This window comes from Macaca fascicularis, chromosome 5 (genome assembly GCF_037993035.2).
Source record: "Macaca fascicularis isolate 582-1 chromosome 5, T2T-MFA8v1.1".
Lineage (NCBI taxonomy): Eukaryota > Metazoa > Chordata > Mammalia > Primates > Cercopithecidae > Macaca > Macaca fascicularis.
The window spans coordinates 110,052,774-110,072,429 of record NC_088379.1 but is presented as its reverse complement, the minus strand read 5'-3'; the positions used below and the strand labels follow the sequence as shown (position 1 = coordinate 110,072,429).

At 37.6% G+C, this 19,656-nt stretch overlaps 1 long non-coding RNA gene across 1 annotated transcript in view; it reads right to left on the bottom strand.

The window, feature by feature from the left end:
• Window positions 1-14,179: 14,179 nt before the first annotated feature.
• LOC135970806 (uncharacterized) overlaps window positions 14,180-19,656 on the bottom strand; it is a 118,317-nt gene continuing 112,840 nt past the window's right edge. Inside the window, exon 3 of the long non-coding RNA XR_010586654.1 lies at window positions 14,180-14,443. This is a non-coding gene — a long non-coding RNA (uncharacterized lncRNA). The remainder of the gene's footprint in view (window positions 14,444-19,656) is intronic.

Below are 19,656 nucleotides of genomic sequence, written 5' to 3'. Positions count from 1 at the left end.
TTAAGAGTTGCTTTGTGATGTAACATATGATATACTATTAAGAATGATCCATGTGCTGAGCAGAACAATGTATTTTAAAGCTGTTAGATGAAATGTTCCTTCAATACCTATTGAGTTCATTTGGTCTACAATGTAGAATAAGACCAGTGTTTCTTTGTTTATTTTATGTCTGGATGCTCTGTCTAATTATGAAATTTGGGATCTGAAGCCTCCAGTTATTATTGTACTGGGATCTATCTGTCTTTGGCTCTAATAATACTTGCTTTAGTATATAGATATTCCAGTACTGAGTGCATATATATTGACAATTGTTATATTTGCTTGTTAGATTGACCCTTTGTCATTATATAATGACCTTCCTTGTCTTTTCTCAAAATGTATATTGAAATCTACTTTTTTTCTGATATAAGTATGCTTCTGTGGCCCTGGGGGCCCTGCCCTGCTGTCTGCCCAACCCATGCCATCTGTGGGGTGTGGCAGGCTCCCTTACACCTTACCTCTCTCTGTGTCAGTGAACCTGAGACCGCCTCCCTACTTCATTCAAAGAGGACTCTGACTTCTGGCCAGCAGGGTGGTTCTGGGCCCATGTCTAGGGCACTAGGGCAGGGTCTGTGAGAGAGTCTGGGGTGACATCAGGGCCTGGTGCAGGTGAGGCAGGTGCATGCTGGAGGGAAAAAGGGTCCCCATCCACCTGTACAGCTGGTGGGCTGTGCTGTTATGTCATTGTAATATAAATACAGATTTTTATATTTTCATATGTCATATATTTTTACGACATCGTGGTATAAATATGGGTTTTACACCTCAAAAACGCATTTTAAAATTTATGTTGACTTAATGTTTGTTTTATAAGACATAAATATAGCTACTTCTGCTCACTTTTGTTTTTCATTTGCATGGAATATCTTTGTCCACTCCTTTACTTTGGATCTATGAATGTCTTTAACCATTAGGTGGGTTTCTTGGAGACAGCATATGAATGAATCTTATTTTTTAAAAATATACACTCCTCAGTCTATATCATTTAAATGCAGCATTTAGTGCATTAATTTTCAAGGTTGATATTTATATTGCTTTGTTCCTGTCATGATGTTAATGGTTATCTAGTTTTTTTGTAGTCTCAACTGTATGTTTACTTTATAAGATCTGTGAGTTATATACATTCATGTGTTTTTATGATTGTAGGTTCATGTGTTTTTATGATTGTAGGTATTGTCCTTTTGTTCACATGTTTACAACTCCTTTGATAATTTATTATAGGGCTGGTTTAGTAGTGATAAATTCCCTTCATGTTTGCTTGTCTAGGAAATACTTTATTTCTCCTTCATTTATGAAGTTTAGTTTAGAAGGATACAGTATTCTTGGGTATTCATTTCTTTAGGAAGAATACAAATAGGGCCCTAGTCACTTTTGGCTTGTAAGGTTTCTGCTGAGAAGTACACTGTTAGTCTTATGGAATATTCTTCAGAGGTGGTTTGATGTACCTCTCTTGCTTTTAGAGTGTTTTCTTTAAGTTGACTTTGGATGGTCTGATGAGTATATGCCTTGATGATGTTCATTTTGTGATGTGTCTTACAAGTACTTCTGAGTTTTTTGTATATGTATATCTACATCTCTACCAAGACCAGTGTAATTTTCCTAAATTATTTCTTCAAATATGTTTTCCAAAGTTTTTGCTTTTTCTCTTTCAGGTATGCTTACAACTCATAGGTTCAGTTGTAAATATAGAATGTTATTCTATATTTCTTGAAGTTTTATTTATTTAAAAATTTTTTTGTTTATTTTGATCTGACTCGGTTAATTCAAAAGAGCAGTCTTCAAGCTCTGAAATTCTTTCCTCTGCTTGGTCTAGTCTATTGTTAAAGCTTTCAGTTCTATTTTGTAATTTCTTCAGTAAATTATCCATTTCTAAAAGTTCTTTTTAAAATATCTATCTCTTTAGTAAATTTGTATTCATATCTTGAATTGTTTTGATATCTTTGTATTGGTTTACAACTTTCTTTTCGATATCATTGAACTTGCTTACAACCCATATTTGAATTCTTTATCTGTCATTTAAAAATTTTCATTTTGGTTGGAATACATTGCTAGAGAACTAGTGTGATTCTTAGGGAGTGTCACAATGCTGTTTGTTTTTTCATGGTGCTAGCGTTCTTATGCTGGTTTCCTTTTTATCTGGAGAAGCTGTCAGTTTTTTATTTTTGAGTTAGTTCAGATGGGAGTTTTTTTTTTTTTTTTTTGTCCTCCTTTGAGGATGTAACTGTTGCATGTGTTAAGTAGGGTCCTTCATCTTTTCTTCTTTGTATTTTTAGGGGCCAAAGCTGTGTATGAATTCCTTGGTTATAGATAGCCTTAGTGTAATGTTTTTCTCAAATGTTGTTTGCTTGTATGTTGTAGTAGCAATGTACTGTGTATATGAACAGCCTTTTTGTCTCCTGAAGAGACAGAGAGGGAAGGTAGTGGTGTCTGGAGGCTTACCTACTTCCCCAGCACTGTGCACTTCTGTTAGAAGCCTCCTGAAGTTCAACCTATAGGCCTGTAGGTGGCACTTGCAAGTAAGAGCAGCAGATGTTGTAATGGGTCGTGTAGGTTGACCTCTCAGCCAGTAGGTGGCGCTTGCAGGAGAGAGACAGCTGTGATGGTAGCAGTGGGATTTCTACTTGGCCCTTGTTCATCAGAGCTACTGGGGGTGTCCCAGGTGATAGGTGGGGCTGTGGAGCTCACAGGGATTCCTGTTCCACGCCTTGCCACAGTGGCATCCGGAGGAAGCAAAGTTGGACAAGTATATGAACAGGCTCTCCAATGCAGCTCTTGTGCCAACCTTTGTGGCGGTCTAGGGGCAGCTCTCAGGCCACTGGGGTAACCCTCCAGGGAAGGGTGGATGTTTCTCTCTTGTGTGACAGAGTCTACACAGGGGAAGTGGGGTGGCCCAGAGTCCTCAGCCTAGCAAGTGGCAGTGGAACCTACTCAGCTCCCACACCCTCAACTCATGGGTCACTTTCTAGCATGAAGCTGCCAGCAGCAGGCCAGAAAGTTTAGGCTAGTCCCAAGCAATCTATGTCTAATCATCGAGCCATTCCAGGCCAGGAGACTCCCTGTCTAGAGCAAAAACTTCAGCTACCAGCCCACATTCTTTGTGGTCTAGTTTTGTTAAGGGAGGGACACCTATCTCCCTCACCACAGTACAAACCTGCACCACACTCTTCTCTGTATTCTGTTGGAATACAGAGAGGGAAAGAAGAGGCAGAGATGGGGGAGAAGCATGTTTCTCCCTGCTTGATAACAGTTTACAGATCTCATCACCATATTCCTGGAAGGTGTGCTCCAGTCCTGGGCAAACAGGTATAGGCCACTGGACTTGTTCTCTGGCCCCTTGAGCTCAAGCACTGGCTGTGATAAGGAGGGATGAACTCCTTCCAGGTTGCAGACAAAACAGTCAGGGCAATGGTGGCTATGCTACGAGCCTGACACTGGGAAATGTGCGGCTCCTTCAGCAGGAATGGCCATGAAGGCAGTCTTGGGAGAGACTGGCAGTATGGGGTATATGGTTTGAGTGCATCTTGGTCCTGAAGCTATGGGAGTGAAACCCATCTTTGAAGCATGTGAGAGCATTTAGGCCCCTGCTTACTCCCTGGCTCAGCTGACAGTAGCAGCAGCAGCAGCAGCAGCAGCATATCAGGGCAGGACACAGAACCTTAGGGATGGATGCCCAGAATGGTGCTTTGTTACAGCTTCCCAGGGCACAGAAGTCTGAGAGGCTTCACATGAGTTCTAGCAGGACATCTTGGTCACCAGGCACCTCCTTTTGCCAGTCTGAACGTCTGCAGGTCTATCTCCTGTAACTAGGATTGCAGATGTCCTCATGTGGAATGTAGAGCCTTAGGGTCCTTTCACTTACCCCTTCCTTGGCTCAATGTCTGGGTCTGTGGGCTACTCTTGGCACTTGGCAACTCCAAAGAGGCAGCCCCATTTCCTGTTCCTTTACCCATGTTGTCTTCTGTTGCCTCTCGATTGAATTTTAGTGTTTTCTCTCAGGAGATCAGTTTAAAGTGTGAATATTTGCTTAATGTTTTGGTTTCTCTTCATGGAAGAAATATGTCTTACCTGCATCTGGTCAACCATCTTGAACCTCCTATTTACTCTTTTTTCTTCACTGTTCTCCATCTAAGTGTGGGGTGATGGAAAAGGTTTTACAGAGGATTTTGGAGCAGATATCTCTGTCCCGTTTATTTCCACTATGTTGTCAGTTAAATACTTGCTGACCTCCAAAACAAGGAGCTGGTCTCCTTCTAGTCCAACAGTGTTTGCTGGAATTCTGTGTTAATGTCCTCAGTTTTTGTCATCGTCTCTGCCTGCAAGAAGCACACTATGCTTTCCTTGTCCTGAAACCACACTCCCTCTCATGTCTTCCACCAGCACTCTCAGCCCTTTCAAATCCTTCATAGAATCTTTCTGAAAATTCCAGATCTTTCCTATTGTCTCCTGATTACTATGAGGAAGTCTGGAGTGTGACATATGGAAAGTATGGCTCAAGTGTTTCCCTTATTATTATTTTTTTTAAAAGAGAGATGGTATCTCATTTTGTTACCTAGGTTGGAGTACAGTGGTGTAATCACGACCCACTGCAGCCTCTACCTTCTAGCTTCAAGCAGTCCTCTCACCTCAGCCTACCAAGTAGCTGAGACTACAGGCCCATGCCTGGCAAATTTTTGAAGTTATTTTGTACAGATGAGGTCTTACTATACTGCCTAGGCTGGTCTTGAACTCCTGGGCTCAAGTAATCCTGCCGCCTTGGCTGCCTCAAGTGTTGGAATTACAGGCATGAACCACAATGCTTGCCTGGCATTTCTTTGCCTAAATATATCAAGCTACTTTGTCTTCTCCATTTGGCAAGCAACAACCTATAATGCATTTCTTTCCAGATTTCTAGACCAGTAGAGCATCGTAAGCTCTCTCTGCTTTTATTTTTTCCTCAATTTATTTGAGATTTCTATCATCTTATTCTTTCTCTGATACTTAAGTTTATAGGAACTAAAGCACAAGGTCCTTTCTCACTGACTTCAGCAGTGTTTTTTACCGTAGCCTTACACACTACATAGTTATTTTCTACTTCCTTAACAACCCATAACGTGTTTATTTCCTTCCTGTATTTTTGACTGTTTTTTGACCCTCTTTTCTATGCCATCTCTGTCTTCTTCCTAACAAAATAAATGTGATTGAACTAGTAGGTAGAGAGCCTTAGGATAAGTAAGGCAATAGAAATATTGTGAAGAAATAAAAGGCCTACACAAAACAAAATTCTTGTATTAGATATCCAAATAGCTACTTGCTTGGAAGTGGAAGGACACCTATGAGAGTATGTATTCTTTGCATGAATGCAGAGATTTATAATGCTTAGGGGTGAGGATGCAAAGGATCAAATCTGGGTAAGTAGATAGTTGGATGTTAAGAGGTTATTAGTGTAATACGTAAAATTGTCTGAAGCTTCTGGGAACAGAGGCAATGCATGACATTAATGTAAGGAGACAAGAGAATTTTCATTACTCCAGCCAACCAAAAGGCTGAGACTAACCAGAGCAAGAAAGACGTTTCAAGCAGAGACTAGTGAATATAAATCTTCCCTCATGCCAGGAAAATACAAAACCCATCCAGGAAATTAGCCCTTGATGTTTAGGGTGGGAGATGTGGGACTAGAAAACACTGTGAACTGATAGTTTTAGAAAGAATCATAGGTTTTTTCCCCTTGTTTTTGTCTTTCTGAGACCATTTTAAAACAGAAAAGACAAAGTGTCTTCTTTAAAAGCAGGATTTAGTTTCACCATCCCAACATCTGAGTAAAAACCGAGGCTTTAGAAGTTATTGAGGTAAATTATAGAATATTTGATTATAATTTACACATATAAAATATAATATATGTGTTTTACGCTTATTTAAAACACTCAAAGCTTGGTATATTAGCATAAACTCTAAGGATACTTTCAAAGCAGTCCGTGTATCATGTCATGGAAACACGGCGTCTTATCGTTGTAGAGAGGGAGGACCGTGAGAGATCAATTTCACCAAAGGTCTTTGCTTCTCGTTTTTGACTTTTTCCCTGATAGAGCCTACAAATTGAAATAAATATTCTACTAAACAAGTAATAGAAGTTACAGACTAATTGCAAACAAATCAACACTAAAAATAGATAATAAGCTTTGGGAAACTTTGGAGAGATTGAACCCGTAGAATCACTGATCTGAACACCTGCTTCTGTGCAGTGCCCTCACTGGAACTGACCTCCCATTACTGTTGCCATATCCTTTTTAACAGTGAACCATATTTAGATCTAAGCCTTTTTCCCTAGATTTTCTCTCCAAAAATTATTCACTCAAGGCAGTTGTGTATGTAGCAGAGCTCATTGAAAGTTTGCAGAGGGACTTTAGTCATAAAAATTCAAATTCCTTAATATTAAATAACAATATATTTTTCCTTAAAAATCTTTTGTATGTGAATCACAGGTAATTTCTCACTGGCAAGTTTTCCCTGCAGACTCTAGACACATAATTTGTTATTTAGTTCACATTCATTCTTTCCTCTCCACAATTCTTGCTTCCTCTACTGTTTTCTGTTTTGTTTATTGTGAACTCATTAACGATATTATGGAATTCTATGATTACTAGGTTTTAAATGTGCTCTTCCCAGCATGATATTCTTATGGTTGGTGTTGAGGTGACTTCATTCCGAGACCATTTAAAATCTTAGATGAGCTTTTCTAGGTCACGTGACCTGTGATAATTTGAAACCCACACTCCTAATACTCAGGAGATATGTATGTGTATGTTAAAGCCCTCCACTAAAATGCAGGCTGAGCTAGTCAGTTTTCTTCGCTATTTACTTTTGTGGGGCAGATAATTTTCTGGTCCACCCTTTCACGTAAAAAATTGTTGACTTTTGTGGAAATCTTTCTTCCAACTCCTCTTATTACATGGGTTCAATGCCATGTGTTCATGTCCATGTGTGTCTTTACGACCTAAGCCTCTGAATTGTAGGGACTGGCAAACTCCCTTTCGGTAGTTAGCAGCTTTAGCACCTTCTGTTAGATGTAGATTTAAGCTTTCATTTCGTATTTCTTTCCTGTGAATATTCTTTATTTTCTTGACAGCTTAGACAGATTAGAAGTATTTGAGATATATATATATATATATATATATATGTATATACACACACACACACACACACATATCCATACACACATATATATGTCTTTTACATATGATACATAATTATATATATTAAATGTATAATATTTGTGTGTGTGTATTTTTTTTCAGCTAATTTGGTTTTGTATCAGATTTTTTGTACACAGGGAGATTTCAGGATATCTAGTCAACTATGTTTCCAGAAATGCAAGTATCTCCTTTCATCTCACCATCAATTTCTGTTGGGCTTCAACATAGATTTTTGTGACATCTATATTACAATACTGTTTCTTCACACAACTGCATCATTTTTCTAAAATTTTACCCATAAATCATTATCAGTGGTAAATTGTGGCAATTGTATTGTTAGGGCTTTCATTTGGAATTTTTAAAAGTATGTATTAATGGGCCACATCATAGTTGGGTTTTTATTTTCTCTTGGGTTAGAGTCCACTAGACCTTGCTTTGGCTTATATTCGGCTGTCTAAACCAATGCTATTCAAAGTGTGGACTGTGGAACAATGTTTGTCCATGAACTATTTATTAGTGTCTGTTAAAACAAAATAATACAGATATGATCAGGCACAGTGGCTCATGCCTGTAATCCCAGAACTTTGGGAGGCTGAGATGGGCAGATTGCTTGAGATCAGGAGTCTGAGGCCAGCCTGGTCAACAGGGTGAAACCCTGTCTCTACTAAAAATACAAAAATTAACCAGGTGTGGTGGTGGACACTTGTAATCCCAGCTACTCAGTAGGCTGAGGCAGGAGAATTGCTTGAACTGGGAGACGGAGTTTACAGTGAGCCGACATCATGACACTGCACGCCAGCCTGGGAGACATAGCAAGACAGAGTGATACTCCATCTCAGAACAAAAACAAAAACAACGATAAACAGATATGGAGTGTTTAGGAACTTGTACAGCAATTTGAAGTGGCAGAGATAGTCAAGAATGTCCAATCTTGTTGAGCAGGGAATAGACTAGTTGTGCTGATGGCAAAATTATGCTGATTCACTGACTGGCACAAGATGTGTGATAGGTGTGCATAGAATAAACTTGTATTAGTCTATGCAGAATTGTGTTGGGGAGATAAATACTGGTCATTGAAAAGAGACAGTTTGAGAAAGATCAGTCTAAGTAATAATGTATGCTTTACACCTTTCAAATAGTTATTGCTAGAGATGTATTCAGTTATTTAAGTTTATCACTGATCCAGCCAAATTCTCGAGTTTGTTTATAGAGGCACCAGTCAGTTCAATCTGAAATCACATATCTACACCTCTTCCACACATGTCACAGGTCACATGAAGGAACCAACAACTTTGAAAGTTATAAACATAAATGTATCACTTATGTTGAAAACAAAGGACCTGCACTATGATTTGTCAATAATCAGTTGGATTTACTTACTGGAAAACAATAAGTTAAGGTGGTCATCATCATTTTTGCTACTATTTCATGCCCTTAAAGCTGAGAGAAATGCTGTAGTAATCAACATTTCTATCCAGCATACCTAATTTTTGAGCATTAATAGTGAACAAGAAAGTATGCAAGTATCACAGGATCCTTAGGGTGTTGCTTCACCAGCTGGAAACCTCTGTGACTGGTGGTGCCTCAGCTTGTGTTTTGTTCACCACTACTGGGCTCGTTTCATACACTAGACCCAGCAGGCTACACTTGGCTTATGCTACCAGACTGGATCCGACACCTGCCAAGGGCAAGCCAGGCGCAGAGCAGAGAGGTGTATGTGAGCACCCGAGCTCAGGAGTCACCCACTATGCACAGCCGGGAACACTGGCTGCTATGGCAGGGTGGGCAGCTCCAGGGACAGGCACAGGCACCAGCTCCATGCAAGGCTGTGGCTGGACCAGACATACCACAAGAGTCTTTCGCTGTAAGCACCAGCCTCTGGACAAGGGGAATAAGGTGGTGCCCAAGAGCTCAGAGATATCAGGAACTGCAGACCCCCAAAGAGGGTGTCACAGCCCTGGCTCGGGCAGCCCTGAGGTCTGGGTTCCCAGAAAGGCTGCAGCTGTTTTCTCCTTCTTGTCACCCCAGCATGGCAAGCAGGATTTGTGGCATGTTCCTGGGCGCGTTTTTCAGCCTGTTTGAGTTACACTCTTACAGTCCCACTGCCTCACTCCAGCCTGCGGCTCCTGGGCTGGCCTGGCTCTACCACTGCTTCCTTTCACATAAGGCAGCTACCTGGCCCCTACAGAAGGTAGGAGGGCTATGATGTTACAGCAGCTCTGGCTCAGGGAATCCTGAGGCCTGAGCCCCCAGAAAGGTTGCACTGTTCACTTCCACAGTCTGAGAGCATGTCACTGCCTACAGCTGAGCCAGCCAAGAACACATTACAGCTGCTTTCGCTCCCACCAGTCTGTGAATCCTGAGTTCTTGTCCCGCATCTGGGAAGAATGAGGTTACATGGACAACTGGAGGGTGAGCAAAGTGGAGAGGAGATTTACTGAGTGACAGGCAGCTCTCAGCAGTGAGGAGACCTGAGGTGGGTAGCTCCTATCTACAGGCAGGTCATCTTGACAAGTCTAGAGGAGACCCAACGTGGGTAGCTCCTATTTACAGGCAGGTTGGTCCCCACAAGTGTAGATGAGACCTGAAGAGGGTAGCTCCTACCTGCAGGCAATTAGTACCAACAAGTTACTGAGTCTGGCTGAGTCTGGGGTTTTTATGGGCTCGGAAGGGAGACAGTCCGTGCTGATTGGTTCATGGGGGGTGGCCATGGGTGGGCCTGGAGAAAGCACCATCTGATTGGCCAAAAGGCATCAAGGAAGTTCTCACTCTGGGTCTTGGACTCCACCTGGAACTGGCAACCCGGTCCCCAGGCTTCAGGCCTCCCCTGGCCTGAAGGTGGGGTTTCACTGGGGACCTTCCCCTTCCCCCCAGGAACCTGTCTTCCTCCCAGTGCCATCAATGTGCCATACATGGTGCCCAGGCTCTCCGTGCCAAGGGACACTTGCAGGCCCAGGCCGAGCCACTCTCAGCACCCCCAGTCTCCCTCCTGCACACATCAGCATCCAAAATCTAGAGAGAGCCAAGGTAGCAGGGGGCTGGCATATCAACACTGCCCTGAGCACATGCACACCTGGCTAGGTTGTGATAGCACCTGGGTTTGGCCACAACTTTGCTCTGCACTGGAGCACATGCCAGGAGCAGGAGCAGGCACTCCCGAGCCTGCAGGGCAGGGGGCTTCCCAGGCCCCTGAGGGCATAGGGATGCCTGGGCCTGCAGCCATGGCTGGGCAGATGCAGCTGCACCCAGGAGCATGGGCTCCTGCCTCACCAACTCAGTAGAGAGTGGGGATCTTGCTGGGAGCACCTGTTGCTGGCCCCTCCTGGCCCTGTGGAGTGTGAAGCCCTGACTGCCTCTCCCATCGCAGCTGATGTCCTTGCAGTGGCTGCTCCAGTTGGGCCCCCACCACCATCACAAGTGTTAACTGCGCTTTTACTCTTTCTTTAATTTTCCTTACCCATTAGTCTTTTCTACATCTCTTCACTTTTCTAAGAATTTTTCTGTGTATTTTCTCACCCCAATTTTTAAGTATTATTTCTTGTCATCATTCTTTATACTACAAACATTTATTGAGCATTATCTAGGTGTCAGGCAGTGCTATTGGCTCTAGGTATAAAGAGAGGAATCAAATAATTTTTCTGTCAATAAGAAGCTTACAATATAATTTGATCCATCATATATATAACAAAGATGACTATTGTAAATATGATAAATCCATGAATGAAGTGTAGTAGGAGATTTATTTATTTAATTTATTATTTATTTATTTATTATTATTATACTTTAAGTTGTAGGGTACATGTGCATAATGTGCAGGTTTGTTACATATGTATACTTGTGCCATGTTGGTGTGCTGCACCCATCAACTCGTCATTTACATCAGGTATAACTCCCAATGCAATCCCTCCCCCCTCCCCCCTCCCCATGATAGGCCCCGGTGTGTGATGTTCCCCTTCCTGAGTCCAAGTGTAGGAGATTTAAAATGGAAAGTCTCAAAGTTTTGCATGGGAAAGTTAAGAAATTTTGTATGACTTAAGTGACACTTTCACTGATCATCAAAAATAACAAAGTGTTATCTAAGAGGGCTGGAAAAATGTGGTAAGGTGAAAGATTTCTTAGAGCTAATTCCATATAGGTACACAGAAAAATTTTCCTTTTAATAAGAAGAGGTTGGTGGCAACAACCAAACATAGTTAGGTCCAAAGTCCTACCAAAATACTACTCTTTAACTATTAAAAGGCAGGAGAGAGATATATGATGAATTTAATCTACCAGATCTCTCTTTTTTTAGAAAATCTTTTATTTTCTTTGTTTTGTTTACTTCACTTTTCTAGGCCCAAAGAAACAATCAAGAAAAAATTTTATGATACATTTCTTAAATATCATTAAGTGGAAAGAAGCTGGTTGCTAGCACAGAGTAGGGAAGCGTAGTGGAGAAATATATCTAGCAGAAAAGAGGAGGTCACTAATTGCTGAGCAAGAATGGTCTGGCAAGGTGTTCAGAAAGCCAGAGAGTTGCAGAATAAGGGTTCAGCAAGCCTTGGAATACAATGAGGCAGGGGAGAATTTCTGGACTCAGTTAAATGATAGGAAAATACCAGACTGTAGGAATAGCCTTTAGTGAAATGAATATTCCTGCAGCAAATCATAAGTGAATATGTGTGAATCTACTACTGCTTTCCACAATTTCGTTCTGATTTCCTTGCATGACTTTTCAAGAGAAAAAGATAGAAATGATATAAGCGAGAATTTCCACCATTTACATGATTCCTTTTTTCTAAATGTCAGTCTTTTGAAGAAATGTATGCAATAATGCTTTTATTTCTAATCTTTACTACTAAGACTAAGTGTTACTAAGTATTATCAAGGCCATGAGAAAGCAAAGCATGTTTATATAAATTAACTAGTTGTTTCCTTTCTTCTGCTTTCTCCTACTGATACTAACCTATTTTTGTATTCAACCCACACACATAAACATGCACGTACACAGATACACACACATTCACATTTCAACTTGTAAAAGTATTTTAGACATCCTTTATTAATTGACTACAAGTAAATACTTAATTTAAACATTTGTCAGGAATTTGGAAAGATAACTTGGGGAATATCATAGATTTCAGTTTTAATTTGTGAAAAATCTCTTTGCTTTTTCTAAGTCACAATGAAGAGTGGAAAAGGATCCCTCCATGAAAACTGGGTTTTGTGTGACTGACACATACTGCATTTTTAATAACACAGACTGAAATGCATTATTCAGAATGCACTGTTGTCCAGCATTTCAGCTCTGCTGTAGATCTTCGTACTTGTAGTGAGTCTGTTGTCTGCAAAAATTCAAATTATTTTTGTGATCAATACTAGTGACCAAGATACTATTTGTTTGTCCAGTAAAACATAGTAAACTAGAACTAGGAATTATAATATCATATTTCAATTGATCAAATAGTTATAAATCAGTATTTACTGTGAGCTGTCTCAAATGATATCTGAACATATCTAGCTATTTTTATTTTTCCTTTGACTTGTGAGAATAACATCACATTTACACAAGAGAAGCACTCGATTCCAGGGAACAATGCATGGGTATACATATTACTTTTTAACAGCACAATAGAGCCCTTAACCAGTTTCAGAAGTCTGGAAGCTTAGAGATGATCAATTTAAAGATGATGTTATTTATTGTTATTCATCTAGTAATTATATAGTCTCAACTTGTCAGGATGAAATATGTTTATTTTTTAGTGACCCAGACTATCAGAGCATACTGTTATGGTTAGGGGCTCAAAGAATAGAACCAGTTCAATAGCCCCTGCTCTTCTAAAATTAATCTGTTTATATGTAGACAATAAAGCAATCATATAAAACTTGGAGTCAGAAAAATATTACTCAAGACCCAACTTGACTACTTGCTACTAGCTGAGTGGTTTTATTTGTTCTATAATTTTCTTCATCTGTGAAAGAAGGGTTCTAATGATCCCTACTGTAAAGATTCCTGTGAGATTCAAATGAGATAATGTAAATGCATATGGCTCAGAAGTGATATAAATCCCTGTACTACAGTAAGTTTTATATTTATTGTTATTGCCCAAGTTTTAACTTTTATTTTGAAAAAATCGACTTCATCACTTTGAAACATTTCAAGATCAACGTTTGCAGTGATTAACCATCAGTGACTTAGACTTTCACCTTTCATATACTTGATAGGATTTTTCAGTCTAAATTTTTATAGAAGCAGTGTATTAAAAGCAATTAAGAAAAATAATCAGCACAACTTCAGAGTACTTATCTTATATAGATACGATTCTTCTACCATGATAAAATGATCTATAATTAGAACGCTTTTTGGCATTCCTGCTTAATCCTATCCAATAATGACCTCTGTAAGTTAATGATCTGTAGCAATTTGTAATTAAGATAATAACACCTACTACATGGGGTTTCAGAAAAAAGTAAGTGAGGTAACATAAGAAAAATGCTTCGTGCAAAATTGAACGAAGCTTGAGAATGTTTAGTGTGTGAGAATACAAGAGGAAGTAAGTGATCATAGGCCATCACCAAGCAACTGGTGTCAACAAATGTTAGAGAAAAAATACAAAAAGGAAAGGACTTATAAAAGTTCATAGGGCTGCATTTAAATTGATTAACAGAAGTCTTATGTATTTTTTTTCCTGTGTTTAGGAACCCTACATAAAAGAATATTTTTTTTTTTCCAAAATAACTTAATCACGAGTAAAACTCTCCTGTAACAGCTAGTTTTATTCCTATTTAGAATACAGTATATGAAGGTGAAGAAGCAGTCAACACAACAAAGAAGAAAGGAGAAAAGCAAGCAGAGGAACAAGGAGGCAAAGGTGGGGAGATGTAATGAGGTGGTTAGAAGAAGGAGTAATAATGTGTAACAAGTGGAGACTATGTCTTCTCTCTCCTTCCACAACACCTTTCATTTACTCTTCCAAGTCTGAAGGACTTGAAAAGTTTATCAAAATATCCATTCAAGTTTTTTTATTTTTTTTTCAGATTTAATTCCTATATATACCTTCGCACTTCTTTTTGCTAACGCCATTCTCCAACTCACACAAGGCCAGTGAAGTGGTACATGTCTGTAGTCCCAGCTACTTAGGAGGTTGAGGCTGGAGAATTGCTTGAGGTCAGAAGTTTGAGGATGTACTATGTTATGATCACTCCTGTGAATAGCCACTACACTCTAGCCTAGTCAACATAGCAAGTCTCCATTTCTGAAAAGAAAAAAAAGAAAGAAAAAGAAAACACACATGCACACATACCATACTTTCCCTTATGCTGTTCTAAAAGTAATTCAATAGAAAAACATAAGTGAAGTTGGAGTTTTTATTAGTCTTTAGTATAGTAATTAGCATGTTTCATCTAGTTGACTAAGTTTATATATTTTGGGCATTAATAACTATATATGTATATATAATTAAATAATGGATATGATAACTATATTTATAAATAACTATTAATCCATAAAATTATAATTTTTAAAATTACAAGTGATTTAAATATATGAAAGCAGTAAATAATAATTTTTAAGTATCAATGAACATAAATGCTATTTTATGGCAGTAGAATTCAGATATTTCTCAAATTTTTAACATCTCTTAGCTATTGATGCCTTTTTAGTACATACTAAATTACTCCAGTAATTTGGTTCAGCATTTCACCTAATGGTAGTAAATAAAAATAATGGGGTGTTCAAAGGTGAGCAAAGCAGTTACTGGTCCCTGAAATAATAAATGTTTCAAATGTACTGAACCAAAAGAATGATGTGATTTTTTAATTTTATGTTGAAAATATTGAAATAAATATATTAAAGAAAATGAGAGAGATAAATTGTGTAAGTTAGATTTTCTATCCTTTGTAACTCCAAATTAATAGCATGTCATTCAATGTAATTGCTCCTTTGGAGTTTCTAAAGAAAAACGTCCTTCACCGTGGGATTTGTTATTTTAATTTTCATAGCTCATAATTAACCTTACAGTTGCATTTGCACACTGAATCAAAGGGTACAGTGCAATATTTCTATTGTGATTTTGAGTGTGATTAATTTAGCAAGTTCTCCCCAGAGGCTTCTCCTTCTATTGTATTAATATGTTCCATCTCCCCATAATCTGTAAAGTGAATGGGATAAATGAATGTATATAATCCACAATTTATATGACTATAATACAATATCAGAATTAGAAGGCTGATGATAATGTAGAGTGTTGTGTATAGTTCTATATTATTTTCCCCACAATTTATTGGATTTATTTTTCACATTTCACTTTTCAGATTATGGCAACTGTTCAATACAATATGAAAGTGTTAGGCAGATGATGGGGAAGAAGCAAAAAAGCTTTCTTATTTATGGTAAATGATATCTCTTATAATATCATCTTTTTTAACACATATAAAGAAGATGAAACAAAAGGTGTGCTCACTAAATTTTTCTGTTCTTGAATAACATTTAGTTCATTTACATTTAGTGTAATTATTGAGAGGGTTATTATTTGATTTTAATCATTTTTTTCTTTTGCCATTTGGACTAATCAGATATATTTTAATTTTCATCGGAAGAGTAGTAATACTCCTCTTTTTTAGCAGGAACATTAGAGATTACAATAGCATTTCCAAGTTCTTCTGGTCTAATAGAAATTATTACCTTTATCATATCTAAATAATGCTAAAATTTTATAATACTTTAATTACAATTAAATTCCTCTCTGTAATGTATGCATTACAATAGCAAGAATTTTAATTTTATATTTGATTTTAAAATTCCACAAGAAAATTACAATTCATGTATGCTGTCTATGTGTATACCATTTCCATTGTTCTTCATTGTGACCTTTATTTCCATAATTTTATTTCGGATTTTCTTCCTCTGTCTAAAGAAGTGTTTCTTCTCAATATTTAAGTCATACCTGGTGAGATATAGCCCACTCTATTAAAATAGAAAAATATTATGAATATATCAATGATAATGCTTTATTTTTTTAAACTTTACAAATATAATTATACATTCACCGGGCTTTGCAAAATAGTGTAGAGAGTTTCTTGGTACCCTTTAAAAATTATTCTCATGACTACAGTTTGCACACTTTTAGTATAATCTCAGAAATTGGAAACCATCTAAAACATTACCACTGACTTCACAGAAATACAAGAAAACCATCAGAGAATATTATGAACACCTTTATGCACAAAAAAAGTAGAAAACCTTGAAGAAATGAATAAATTCCTGGAAATATACAACCTCTCAAGACTGAATCCGGAAGAAATTGAAACCATAAACAGACCAATAACAATTTCCAAAATTGAATCAGTAATGAAAAACCTACCAAATAGAAAAAAAAAAAAAGCCCTGAACCAGCTGAATTCAAAGCTGAATTCTACCAGGTGTATTAAAAAGAGCTCGTACCAATTCTACCAAAGTTATTCCAAAAAGTTTAGAAGAAGGTATTCTTTGCTATCTCATTCTGTAAGGTCAGCATCATTCTGATACCAAAACCTGGCAGACACAGGCCAATATCCCTGATGAACATTGATGCAAAATCTTCAACAAAATACTAGCAAACCAAACCCAGCAGTACATCATAAAGCTAATCCACCACAGTCAAGTAGGATTTATTCCTGGGATGCAAAGTTGGTTCAACATAGGCATATCAATAAATGTGATTCATAACATAAACAGAACTAACAACAAAAACTCCATTGTCATCTCAATAGACACAGAAAAGGCTTTGAGGTAACTTAATATTTCTTCATATTTAAAATCTCCCAACAATCTATGCATTAATGGAACATACCTCAAAATAATGAGTCATCTATAACAAACCCATAGCCAACATTATACTGAATGGCAAAAGCTGGAAGCATTCTCCTTGAGAACCAGAACAAGTTAAGGATGCCCACTCACACCACTCCTATTCACCATGGTACTGAAAGTCCTAACCAGAGCAATAAGACAAGATAAATAAAAGGCTTCCAAATAGAAAGAGAAGTCAAACTACTGATATTCACTGATGATATGACTTTGTATCTAAAAAACTCCATAGTCTCTACCCCAAAGCTCCTAGATCTGGTAAACAACTTCAGTAAAGTTTTAGGGTACAAAATCAATGTAGAAAAACCAGTAGCATTTCTATACATCAACAACATCCAAGCTGAAAGCCAAATCAAGAATGCAACCCCATTTACAATACCCAGGAAAATAAAATCCCTAGAAATACAGCTAACAATGGAAGTAAAATATTTCTACAATGAAAATTATAAAAACACTGCTGAAATAAATAAAAGAGGACACAAACAAGTGGAAAACACATCCTATGCTCATAGATAGGAAGAGTCAATATCATTAAAGCAACCGTACTGCCCAAAGCAATTTACAGATTCAATGCTACGCCTATCAAACTACCAACAACATTTTTTAAACAGAATTAAGAAAAAAAATTCTCCTAAAATTCATGTGAAACCAAAAGAAATCCTGAGTGACCAAAGCAATCCTAAGCAAAGAGAACAAAGTCACATTACCTGATTTCAAACTACAAGGCTACAGTAACCAAAACAGCATGATACTGGCACAAAAACAAATACATGGGACAATATAACAGGTTAGAGAACCCAGAAATAAAGCCACACACCTATAATCATTTGATTTTCAACAAATTTGATCAAAAACAGCAATGGGGAATGGACTCCCTATTCAATAATTGGTGCTGGAGTAACTGGATAGCCATATGCAGAAGATTGAAACTGGGCCCCTTTCACCATATACAAAAATCAACTCATGTGGATTAAAGACTTAAATGTAAGACATCAAACTGTAAAAACCCCAAAAGACAACCTAGGACAAACTATTCTGGACATAGGCCTTGCCACAGATCTCATGATGAAGTCACCAAAAGCAACTGTAGCAAAAATAAAAATTTACAAGTGGGTCCTAATTAAACAAAAAGCTTCTGCACAGCAAAATAAACTATCAACATAGTAAACAGACAACCTACAGAATGGGAGAAAATACTCACAAACTATGCATCCAATAGAGGCCTAAATTCCAGAATCCACAAGGAACTTAAAGAAATCAACAAGCAAGAAACAACACCATTAAAAATGGGCAAAGGGCATGAACAGACACTTCTCAAAAGAATACATATATGCAGCCAAGAAGCATATGAATAAATGCTCTACATCATTAATCGATAGAGAAATGCAAATCAAAACCACAATGAGATATTATCTCATACCCATCAGAATGTCTACCATTAAAAAGTCAAAAACTGACAGATGCTTGTGAGATTGCAGAGAAGAGCGAATGCTTATACTCTGCTGGTGAGAATGTAAATTAGTTCATCAACTGTGGAAAGCAGTTTAAGAATTTATCAAAGAACTTAGAGCTATTATTTAACCCAGCAATCTCATTACTGGGTATATACCCAAAGGGATTTAAAGAAATATAAATTATTCTACCATAAAAATGCACGCACAGATATGTTCATTGCAACACTATTCACAATAGCAAAGACATGGAATTAACCTAAATGCCTGCCAATGGTGTACTGGAAAATGTGGTACATATACACCATGGAATACTACACAGCCATTAAAAAATGAGATCATGTCCTTTGCAGCAACATGGATGGAGGCCATTATCCTAAACAAATTAACACAGGAACAGAAAATCAAATACTGTATGTTCTCATTTACAAGTGGGAGCTAACATTGTGTATATATGGATATAAGGAAGGAAACAATAGACACTGTGGTCTACTTAAGAGTGAAAGTTGGGAGAACTGTGAGGATTGAATAATTATCCATTGGATACTGTGCTTATGACCTACAGCAACATTAACACTTGCTGTAAGTTTTTGTAATGGTTTTCTCTTTTCACTATTTTCTTTAAAATATGTATCATAAATAGGTTTATTAGTTAGTGTTCTCCAGAGAAACTGAACCAGTAAGATATATATAGCTTTATAAGAGGAAATGTTTAAATGGAAGTTGCCTCATGCAGTTAAGCTCAGATAATGTAAAATAGGTAAGGTAATAATCAAGAAGAACATAAAGTTGGAGAACCAACACTACCAGATACCAAGACTTATTTAAAACAATGATGAGAGTAATTAATATCAGCATAGTAATAATGCAAAAATAGGAGTTATGAAACGCAACATGAGAGACAGTCGTTAAACAGACCCAAAGATTATCACTCATCTTGTGTATTACAGAGTCCACTGCAGTTGAATGGGGAAAGGAGAACTTTTGCTAAATGGCACTGGGTCAATTAGATGTCTATAAGAGAAGAAATAAATATTGATTCTATGCATGTATAAGATAAATTTCAGATGAATCATTGATCTAAAATTAAAAGCTAAACAAAAACTTCTAGAAGTATTTGAGATAGGAAAAGACAAATTAAACAATAAAATAAAAATAATTGATATTGAAT